Below are 12038 nucleotides of genomic sequence, written 5' to 3' on the forward strand. Positions count from 1 at the left end.
AACGGCCTTTACCTTCAAATCAGGCATAAGACAAGGATGTCCCTTATCAATGCTCTTATTCAATATAGTATTGGAAATACTAGCCAGAGTAATTCGACAAGAGAGAGAAATAAAAGGGATAGGAAAAGAGGAACAAAATTATCATTATTTGCAGACCACATGTTACTCTACATAGAAGACTCCAAAAACTCCATTGAAAGACACTTAGATATAATAAATAAATTCAGCAATATAGCTGGAACAAAATCAATGCTCAAAATCAATAGCATTTCTATACACTAAGAACAAAATTATGGACAGAGAAATTAGAGAACCACACCCTTCAAATTAACATCTAAAAATTAAAAGAGTTAGGAATTACTCTCTTGAAAGAAGTGAAAGACCTATACAGGGAGTAATATAATATACTGAAAAAAGAAATAGAAGACAATCTCAGAAAATGGAGGGACATCCCTTGCTCATGTATAAGGAGAATAAGTATTGTGAAAATGGCCATTCTCCCAAAACTTTTATACAGATTCAATGCAATCCCAACGAAAATACCATCCATATACCTCACAGACCTAGAGAAATCACTCCTAAAATTCATCTGATACCTAGATATATACCTAGATATCTCGAATAGCAAAGGCAATTCCAGGAAGCAAAGGCAAGGCAAGAGGCATCACAATTCCTAACTTGAAATTACACTACAAAACTACTGTAATAAAATCAACTTGGTACTGGAATAAAAACAGATCTGAAGATCAATGGAATACACTAAAAGATACAACCACAACTACAAACACACTCAACCACCTTATCTTTGATAAAAAGGCCAAACATGTTAACTGGAATAACGATAGTCTCTTTAATAAATGGTGCCTGAAAAACTGGCTCTCCATATGCAGAAAACTAAAACTAGCCCCATGCCTATCACCATATACTAAATTAATATCTAAATGGATCAAAGATTTGAATATTAAAACAGAAACACTAAATCTGTTAGAAGACAAAGTAGGTAAACATCTTGAAGACATAGGGGAGGTAGAGAATTCATGCACAGGAATCAAACTGCATGGGAAGCACTTCCCAGAATCAATAACTTGGATCACCTCTTATTAAAAAATTTATGCATGTCAAAAGAAATCTCTAGCATAGTGACAAGAAAACCCACAAAATGGGAAAAAATCTTAGTGAACTGTCCCTCAGACAAAGGATTTCTGTCTAATATATATAAAGAATTAAAAATTCAGACCCCTTAAATTCAAAGATCCAATCTAAAAATGGGCTTCTGAGATGAATACACAATTCTCAGATGAAGATATACAAAGGCAAATAAATACATGGAAAAATGATCTTCATCATTAGTCATTAGAGAAATGCAAATTAAAACAACACGGAGATAACATCACACTCCTGAAAGAATAGCCAGGATCAAGAAAACTACTAACAAAAATGTTGGAGAGGCTGCGGGGAAAAAAGGAACTCTCCTGCACTGTTTGTGGGAGTGTAGACTGGTCCAGCCACTGTGGAGGTCCGTCTGGAGATTCCTCAGAAAAGCTGGGAGTGGGGGTCCCATTCCACTCAGCTATCTACTTCTGGGCATATTCCCAGAACTGAAAATATCATACTACAATGATATATGTACACCCATGTTTATAGCAGCACAATTTGTAATAGCCAGATCTTGGAAACAACTTAAGTGTCCATCAATTGAGGAATGGATAAAAAAGATGTGGTATTTTTATATAATAGAGTACTACTCAGCTGTAAAGAATGATCACATATTTGCTAATAAATTGGTGCAACTTGGGACCATAATCTTAAGCGAAATAAATCAAACTCACATGAATAAATACCATAGTGTATTTATTCCCTAGTGTAAGAAATAGTGAAAAAAAGAGAAATAGTAAGTGTTCATAAGAGTTTATGGTAATCATGATTCCCCTTTACATTGTTTTGAGGCCTTATAATAATCACGTTGGTTAGGTGGAATGGGTTTGCCATTGTTTGTTTGATTTTATTAACTGTGATGGTATGAACAGCTAATTTGAAGGAAATAAGTCATTATAATAGCAGGTACTGGTATAATATCATCCTGCTCTGAAGTCCTACCATGCTTTTGCTCTTCTTTTTCCATTGGCTCTATCATGATGTACCTTGTTGGATTGTATTACATGTGAAAGTATAAACAAATTTTCTGTGGAACATGAGATAATAGAGTAGCCATTGTTTGTTTTCTGTTATTTGGTTCTGAATGCCCTGTAATACTCTTGTTCTCTTGGATGTTTTTATACTATTTTGTTATGTTTGATACTATTGTATATGAAGTTATATTCAACTATTTCAAAGAAAGAGACATTGTAGGGGCTGGGGATTTAGCTCAGCGGCATAAGCGCCTGCCTTGCAAGTAGGTAGTCGTGAGTTTGATCCCTGGTACCGATAAAAAGGAAAAAGACCAAAAAAAAAAAAAAAGAAAGAGACATTGTGGATTAACTATTAATTACGGGTTGTCTTCTAGTGAAATTCTACTTTGCTTACATTATTCTGTTCTGATCTGCTTTGGTATGTCCTCTTTTGTCTTAATTCTTTAAAATTAAAAAAAATCCCGCTTTCCAAACAGGATCTTTTCGGATTTTAGGTCTGAAAGTCATAAGATTACACTGGTTGAGGTCACAGGAAGATGAGGTGTCCTGCATAAGGAAAATGTAATGATCCTCTTTGTTTCCCTGCCAAGGAGATATAGATTGAAAACCCCAATGTCTATAAAAATATTCTGTCTCTATGGACTGTGAACACCTACTAGTGTGATCAGAGGCTGGCTGTTGATTTGGGGGGCAAAGATACCAACCAGTGGACTGTAATTTCTTTTGACTATGTAGGCCCCTGCAAGACCTAGTTGGTTTCTCTTCCATTAGCAACCAATCACGCAGCAGGGTATGCAGACCAAACAACATTCTCTTCTGTCTAATTTTTGCTGGGAGGTCATTTAATAGGGCACATAAATTTATCTTAATTATCCCATGGACAATAGTGTTGACTATCAATAATTCACCAATGAAATAGTAATTTTCCAACTTCCAAACAGTGGATTATGAGGTATCTCCTTGAGGTCTCCATAAGGAACAACACAGAAGTACAAGATTATCAGATATATTTGGCAATTTTAAGCTTTAAAGAATCCTTGGAGAATACAACAGTCCACTCATCTGTAGGTTGATCACTGGCAGAGGCCAGAACCGACTTGAAGTGAGAATGATGAATCCAGGCAGGCTTTCCAGCAACTTTGACCACAGTTGGAGTGCTGAGGACCATGGTGTAAGGGCCTTCCCACCATGGTTCAAGAGATTCACGGTGATGTCTCTTGATGAGGACTAGTATCCCAGGTTCCTCTGCAGGGTATTCATTTTCAGAGTGGACTGCAGGCAGAGGATGTTGTTGTCGGAATACTCAGTGGATGGAAGTTAGTACTGGCTTGAGGGCCTGGAGGGACTTAATGAGATCTTGATTAGCCAAATCAGCTAATTTTTTCCTCAGAAATCTTAGGAATAAGAGGAGGAGGTCTCCCACATAGAGCTTTAAAAGTGGAAATACCTCCAACATAGAGAGTACATTGTGCACACAAGAGGGCAAAAGGAAGGAGACTCACACAGTTCATGCCAGTTTCCAATTCCATCTTAGTTATTACCATTTTTAAGGTCTGGTTCATCCTTTCTAATTTTCCTGAACTTTGAGGTGGGTAAGAGCAATGGAGCTTCCAATTGATCTGCAAATCTTGGGTTAATTTTTGAGTTATCTGCACTATAAAAGCTGGGCCTTTGTCAGACCCCATGGATAAAGTGAGGCTGATTCATGGGACAACCTTATATAAAAGCTTTTTGACTACTATCAGAGCTGACTCAGATTTAGATGGAAAGTCTTTGACCCAACTAGTGAAAGTATCAATCATTACTAGCAAATACTTATACCTTTGAAATCCAGGCTTCCCCATCTCTGTAAAGTCTACTTCCCAATATTCTCCAGCCCTAGTCCCACGATAATGAGTGGTTTCCATTTGTTGCAGTCGCTTTGGGTTCACCAACTGGCACTGAGGGCACCTATGGCTCACAGACTGAGTAAGCTTTGATAACTGAGGGATAAAGAAATGATCTCATAAAAGGGTAGAGAGTTTTGATTCTCCTATGTGAATTGACCAATGAGCTTGTTGCATTAAGTTCTCATCCCAAGCTCTCAGGGAGGAGAACTCACTTATCACGCAGTTGGTTCAAGCCCCCAGGGATACAGGCATCCCTTGGAGTTGAGTTACCAAAGGCAAGTCATTTTGAGTGTAAAAGGGCTCTGACAGAGTAGGTGTAATCAGCCCCAATGTCGGGGCTGTCTTCAATCCCCACTAATTTTGTGGCCACTTTTCCAGCAGTGGTGTCTGCCAGATTGTTTCCTCATGTAACAGGATCATCTCCTACTTGATGGGATTTGCAGTGGATAATAGCCACCTTCCTTGGCATTCAAATGGCAGCCAACAAATCCAAAGTTTGGGGAGCATTTTTGATCTTTTGGCCCCCATAAGTCAATAAACCTTGTTCCTGATAAATGGTCCCATGAACATTGGCAGTAGCTAATACTTATCTTTTCCTTCTGACAACTTGAGGGCCTTATAGCTATGTGTTCAGCTCATTGAGCTTATGTCCCTGGCTCCAAGGTTTGTTCCCATAGAATCTGAGAGTCTGATGGCACCCCCCATGACCCGCTTACCTTGATAGATGTAACTACTTCCATCAGAGAAATATGATGGAATTCTGGGTAGCAGCTCATGCATCAAATCTGGTTTGAAGTCCTGTGAGGTGATCAATGACCTCAATATAATTGTGAAGAGGCAAGTAGGGGTCATCATCAGGCAGCAGGGCAGCATGATTTAAGGCTGCTCTTTCCTTAAAACTGATAATAGTTGGATCCAGGAGCAGTGCCTGATAGTGCATAACTCAGGTGTTAGACAGCAGTCAATCTGGCGGAGCCTTAATAAGTTTCCAGTGAATGAGAGGAGACAATTAAGCATTTTGTCCAAATGTCAACTTTTGGGCCTCTCTCACGAGGAGAGCCACTGAGGCAATCACCTGCAAGCAAGGCAGCTACCTGACTGCCACAGTTTCAAATCTCTTGAAAAGATAGGCAAAAGGCCTTTGCCATAGTCCTAAACTCTGGGTCAGTATTCCTTTTTCTATTCCTCATTTTTCATCAACTTAGAGGGAAAATGGTTTTTGAAAATTTGGCAGAGCCAGAGCTGGAGCTTCTGTTAAGGCTGATTTCAGTTGCCTAAAGGCCTGGTCTTGTAATTCTGACCACTCTAGAGGGTCTTGAGTGGCTCCTCTCTATGAGTCATAAAGTGACTGGGTTATTGCAGCAAAGCTCATAATCCAAAGCCTAAAATAACATATGGCTCCCAAAAATTCTCATACCTGATTCTTAGTTACAGGGATTCGGATCTGCCAGACAGCTTGTATCCACTGAGAGAAAAGAGTCCACTTTCCTTCATGGATTTGGTAACCTAAGTAGGTTATGTGCTTTTGGCATAGCTGAGCCTTTTTAGCTGAGATCTTATAGCCCAACCTGTCTAGAGTCCTTAAGGTGTCACTTAGGTGTCACTTGCACAACTTTCATATGAATCTGTTGCCATCAGAATGTCATATCTGGGTAGTCTCTCTGAAACCCAAAAGGTCTCTGGCCAAAGCCTCATCAAAAAGAGTGGGCACCTTTTTAAAACCTTGTGGTATGCATGTTCAAGTCAATTGTTCTGATGTTCCTGTAGTGGGGTCAGTCAATTGAAAGGCAAAGGTATGTTGACTTACTAGAGCAATGGGGAGAGTGAAGAAGGCATCTTTCAAATCCAGTACTGAGTACCAGATCTCTCAGGGCTCAAGAGGCTCAATAAAGTATAGGGGTTAGGTACAGTAGGATGGAGAGTTACAACTCTTTTGTTTACTTCCCTGAGATCTTGCACCAGCCAGTAATCCTAGGTGCCCAGCTTCTGAACAGGCTGCAAGGGGGTATTCCAGGGAGAGACACAAGATTTTAATATACCATGTTCTTTTAACCTTAGTATATGTCTGGCTATGCCTTGTAGTGCATTCAGACTCAGGATACTGCTTGAGCCGAATAGGAAGTGCTTGAGGTATAAGCTCAGTCACCAAAGGGATTTGGTTCACTGCCAGACTGGAAGGATTATTCTGTCCAAACCCCAGGGATTTTCTGTGTCCAGCAGTGCAATAGCTCATTGTCATTTAAACCTTTAGGATTTTACAATAATAAATGTTCTATACCCTCAGGATATAGGGCAAGGACCTTGGCGCCAAGGAATTCAGTTGAGCCATTGGCCATTTGCATTGTTGGTGTGGCTGTTTCAAAACTGAGATGAACTTTTAGTTTACACAAGAGGTCTCAGCTTAGAAAGGGATCTAGGCATTCTGGGATGCAGAAGAATTCATGAGAGATAGTCTTTTGTCCTGGTTGGGCTATCTGAGCTTGAAACTTCGGATATATCTTTGTGGTGCCAGTGGCTCCTAATACTTTTCTTTCCTGTAGTGGTTCCTATGAGCCAAGTCAGAACTGAATGAGCAGCTCTGGAGTCCACTAAGAAATCAATTGATTGGCCTGCACAGTTAGAGTTAGCCTGGGCTGGGGGGGGGGCATGAGAGCCCTGACTTCCCTAATCACGGGACAATAGAGCCTTGGTTTCCATTTCCAGTTTGGCCTTCAGCTTGGGGCAATGCTTTCACCAGTGTCCCATCTCCTTACAGTAGGCACATTGATTTTTTATCTATAGGTGGGTAACACTTTGCATTTGTTTTGGTAACTCTCTCAGTCAATACTTCTAATACCTTTGTCAATTTTTGATGTTTGGGATCTTCACGGTTCTTGATTACCTTCTGAGCTATTTCTGATCTGTCTAAGAGGCATTCCCTCAAATCCCTCAAGCCTTTGCAATTTTCATTTAATGTTTGGGCCAACTGAGTTACAAGGCAATATTAATGGCTCTTGCATTTTCAGGTGCCACTGAATCTATAGGGGTATAAATGCAATAGGCCTTCTGTAGCCTTTCCAGAAACCCCGAGGGAGACTCATTAGCCAATTGCCTTACCTCTGAGACCTTGGACAAATTGGTGGGTTTTCTGGCAGTGCCTTTAAGGGCTTCTAGAAACAACTGGTGATACTAAATAAGAGCCTCCTTACCTTCAGTGTGTTAGGATTCCAATCAGGTCGGGACAAAGGAAAATCATGGTTCAGGCATTCAGGATCAGAGGATGAGTTCCCATCAGGATCACACACCACTTTTCATCTTAACGTGTGGATGCGTTCTCTTTCCTGCACCATCAACAACACTGCAAAATCTGCTAACAATCATCCCAAGGGGGATGATGGGTGGAAAAGACTGATTCTAAAAGAGAAATAATACCTTGAGGATCCTTAGAAAAAGGTTTTTTTGTTTTGTTTTGCTTTGTGTTTTTGTTTCCATTGGTAAAGTTTAGAAGTAGAAAATGGGACATAGGTAAATACTGGGCTGAGGGATCTTCACATTTAGGGATCTCATGAAGAGGAAGAAGGGTGGGAGTTGAGGTGGAGGAATTAGGGGATTCCAAATGCCAATAACTTCTGGTTTGGATAGGGCTAGGAAGGTGAGAAGGGGGTACTGGTTCAGGAGGAGCAGGAATTGGTGCTAAGGGTCAGTAAGGCCATGGCAGAGGTCCTTCCTCCTTGCTTGGAAGAGTCGTTCACAAGTCAGGCTCACGTTTTGGTTTCATTTTCATAGGTGCCAGGAGAGAGTGGTTTCCAAATTGAAGCTCAGATGCCTTGAGAAACTTTTTAAGCCAAGAAGTAGGATCACAAATGAGATCATTCCAAATTTGAATATACACAATTTGGTCAGGGTGGGTCGGGGATCCAAAGACATATTGTCGGATGGCATGAGCAGTGCATAAATTAAAACTACCTGCTGAGGGCCAGTTGGGAACCACAGCAGGCCATTCAAGCTCACAGAAATTTCAGAGCTTCCCAGAATTTTGTGGTTCTACATATGTCCAGGCTTGATCCTTGAAATCTCTGAAATGATTACGAACCAAAGTAAGGGGAGACAAAGGCTCTGATGATGATGCCTGACCCATAGTTATCAATAACTGGTCAATGACAATAACACAACACAAGGCACCACAGAAGACAAGAAAAACGCAAACACACACACACAAAGACTTGTTGATTCACAGTTGTCTGGCAACCTATAGCAAAATCAAGAAACCACATGGGTGCAACATTAGTTTAAGAGAAATAAAAGAAACCTGAATGTTAGTACTGAGGTAATAGATTCAAACAAGCAAATGGCTCCACAGTGTAAATATACCAAGAACAAAACCAATTAGGCCAAATTCCCGAATCACTAATGTGCTAGAAACCTTTTCTTGGAGGGTGTCCCACTCCAGGGCAGAAGGAGCACCAGGCTCATCTGCAACTCCAAACATGTGCACTTAAATTACAAATAAAAAAGATCCAAATACTTACAGATGTTTGAAGCCAATCATTTGGTGAAACATAATGTGGGGAGTGGGTCCCCATTCAATCCAGCATGAGCCCCCAAATGTTGTACCCCAAAAATGAGCCCTGAAATGTTGTCCAAAAAACAGGGCAAGACATCTTTTAAAAAGAAAAAGAGTGCTTTTATTTAAACTGACACCAGCAACACAGTGCAGATTGAGTTTGTAAAGCTGTGTAACTGGGTTAAAATTTGGACAGACTTTTATAGCCCATTAACTGCAAAGTACATAGTGAGCAGGAATGAGGAAGGCCTTTGTTCCCCTTTGCTTGAGGTCAGAGATGTTTCATAGCCAGTGGTTAGCCCTTTTCTTCCTTAAAAGAATTCACAGCACTTGGTCTGCTAATTCCATGAACATTTGTCTCTCACAAAGGGAATAAAGGTTGACACAGCAACATTTGTCTCTCACAAAAAGAACAAAGGTTGACAAACCAACATTAGTCTCTAACAAAGGGAGCATAGGTTGACAATGCAAACAGGTTATTAGGGTGACAATGCAAACAGAACAGTGTGGCAGCACTTCAGTTAATTTATAATAATGGAGTGGGTACCTGAGTGTGGCTGGCTGCAGAAAACAGCTGTGTTTTTAAAGATAGTTACACGGTTACTACAGTGATAAGTATACCACAGAATGGCAAAGCTCTTTTTGCTAATGCATGACAGAGTAGAGCAGAGAAGAGCACAGCTGCATGTGCCAGGTTTATAGGTGATGATCAGGACATCTGTGTGTGTTCTTAGAGTTAGGAAGCTAACTCTAAGGAGGAATAGCACATGTATGTGGTGAACCTGCACCAATCGGTACCCAGTTCAAGTCCGGGAGGCTGAGACCCAGGGAGCCCAACCTCAACTCTCTTTCCCATTTTTTCCACAGTGCTCTGGATATGAGAACCACCAAAACATACAGACTGATATCCTGCTGCAACTTAGATTCGGCTAGAGTCTGACATCGATTTTCACTCAGCATCAGACATACTGACAGAAAATCATCTCTTCCCACCTCCTCTGATGAAGGGAAAGGGTTGATTTTTTTCTCCTGCGTGTGGGGGGTGTGGGAGGAGCATGGCTCACCTCACTAGTTGGCTGGTTCTTCTTCTCTCATGGGCTTCATACCATGACTGAGAGATTGCTCCAAGTTTCTCAGTGCTACCTTTGGAACAGAGAAACACAATAAGTTTTTCCATGGGGAGAAATCTAAGTAGAGTCTTGAGTTGTTTTCTGGTGGAACAGAGCAACTTCCTTCCTGGGTGTAGGTGTTCTGGGGTGTCTAATCCAGCCTCAGAGCCAGGTTTCCTTTATGGTGGGTGGGTGGGGGAGGGAGCAGGGGGGGAATTAACGGGTTTGGGGGCTCCACTAAGCCACTGACTGGCTTATCTCACCAGTCGATAATTCTCCCCCTCTGCTAAACCTAAATCTAATGCCCAAGGACCATGCCATCGCCCTAACCCATTGCTCTCCAAATCCTCAAAAAAACATTCTGGCTCCAGACATGCCACTATAAATGATTTAGCTAGAATCTGATATTCATCAGTCATGGGCTCATCAGAACTAAGTGTCTGCAGCCCTCCGTGGGAGGGTGGTAGCATAAGGGTCACACTAGGCTGTGCTGCAGCCGTTCTAGTGGTCAGTCCCTCTAGGAAGTACTGGCACTATTCCCTCCTGAACCTCAGTGGAGGATCTGATATCAGGCTGCTCAGTAACCCCAATCCCCTTCCAGTGTTGGTCCTCCTGTGGGGTAGGTAGTGGGCACAATGCAGACCCTTATATGAGCCTGAAGGGTCTATGCAGAGCCCAGGCTGAAGGTAAGGGTAGGGGGAAAAACCATCATTGGAGGCGCCATGGAGGGAGGGAAGCCCGACAGCAGGGATTCATTCCAGTGGCTGTGCCTCCTTTCCAGAGGGACCTTGGCAAGTGCTGGGAGACACCAGATGCTGACCCAGACCTATACACACACAACCCTGAGTTCCCCTACATACATCCCAAACAGAGACTACAGACAGCACTTTCCACTACCTCTTTCATGTCCATGTTCATCATCAGACACAGCCACCACCGCAGGTGTCCTGACTTGGGACACCTGCTCTGGCACCCTTGGCAGCAGGCATAAGGGTGGTTACCTCCTCACCCATCAGACAGACAGACAAGCAGATGGGGATGGGGCTGTAGGTTTCTCAAAGACCTGGCCCCAGGAAAAATTGCCTGTCTGTAAGTAGGTACAGTTCTTCATTCTGCACTTGCCACAGACAGGTGAACAAGTCCATCTGTCTGTGTGTGTGCCTCCCGTGCATGCCATCTGGTGCTCCCTGATGGTCTCCTTCCTTAGTTATGGCTTTACAGATCTCCTGAAACTTTGGCCTGTTCAGTGAGCAGGGCCCGGTTGGGGCAAGACGTCCCCCTCTCACACACACATGGGCTCTCCCAGGAACAGGCAGGGATACATATATATAGCCAAGAGAGAGCACCTCAGAGTGGTGTCCAGCAGCAGCCACCAGAGTTTGGAATGGAGTTTAGTGGCCTCCAGACTCCAAACGAAGCCTCAGCCCAACACAGGAAGCCCTGCATAATAGAGATATACCCCTCAATCTGAGCCAACAGATGATCTCTTCCTGCACTGATGGAATGCCACACCATGTGGTCACCTGCGAGAGAGAAATAGCCCTCACTACCATTTCATTGGTTTCCCTGTCTGCCACTCTTCTACCCAAATGAGACAGTGTCACCTGGTGGGTAAAGGGGACATTCACATCCCAAGAGGCACTTCCAGGGTCCAGGTGCTCTGACAACCCCAAGGAGAGCTTCCATGCCTTCCAACTTCTAGGGGCAAGAAGATAGCTACAGAAGGCAGCCCCTGCAGTGCAAGGAGGGCTGTGCTGTGCTGTGCTGTGCTGTGCTGTGCTGTGCTGTGCTGTATAGCCAGGCATGTCAGGCCAGGGCTGCTGGGCACTCTGGCTCCTCTTTGCAGGGCAGTGGTTAGCATCTCAGAGAACAAGTTGATTCTTATGGTATCATGAGTCATGAGAACCAGAGGAAACGTGGTGTGATCCTTGGATAAGATGGCATTCTGCACAGCTAATTCCATCCTCTTATGGGAGGAAAGAGAGATGGGGAGAAAACACTAGGCACTCATGTGAGTCCACAGGCAGCCCTAGGAAAATGCTGGCCCCAGAAAAGCTGGTGTGAGAGCACCTTCCCTCACTTCCACAAACTAAAGCCCTAATACTGAGCCTAACCCTAAGCCTAGGCCTAAGCCTATGCCTAGCACTCCAAAGGGGGTGCCATCCTGACTTCCGTGCAGCCAATGATGCGACAGGTCCATCCTAGAATGAATGTGTCATGTGCCGTGTCTGTGATGTCTTTCTCTGCCTCTCTCTGTCTCCATCAAGTTCTGGATCTTTGGCTAGTGCTGGATTTCGAGCTGAGCCCTCTGGTGCCCAGAGGAAGGAATAGCCAATGGCATCAGAGTGAACTGGAAAGTGACAGAGTC

General features: G+C 42.9%; 1 long non-coding RNA gene across 2 annotated transcripts in view; it reads right to left on the bottom strand.

The window, feature by feature from the left end:
- LOC134474895 (uncharacterized) overlaps nucleotides 1-12038 on the bottom strand; it is a 111678-nt gene that overhangs the window by 13379 nt on the left and 86261 nt on the right. Inside the window, exon 4 of one of the 2 annotated variants that reach the window (XR_010045815.1) lies at nucleotides 9626-9700. This is a non-coding gene — a long non-coding RNA (uncharacterized LOC134474895). Of the gene's footprint in view, nucleotides 1-2953; nucleotides 9701-12038 lie in introns of those variants that run through there. The other variant, XR_010045814.1, reaches the window with a different exon arrangement.

The sequence above is a fragment of the Cavia porcellus genome, unplaced genomic scaffold (assembly GCF_034190915.1).
Source record: "Cavia porcellus strain 051 isolate PalLab524CR breed Dunkin Hartley unplaced genomic scaffold, mCavPor4.1 scaffold_42, whole genome shotgun sequence".
NCBI lineage: Eukaryota > Metazoa > Chordata > Mammalia > Rodentia > Caviidae > Cavia > Cavia porcellus.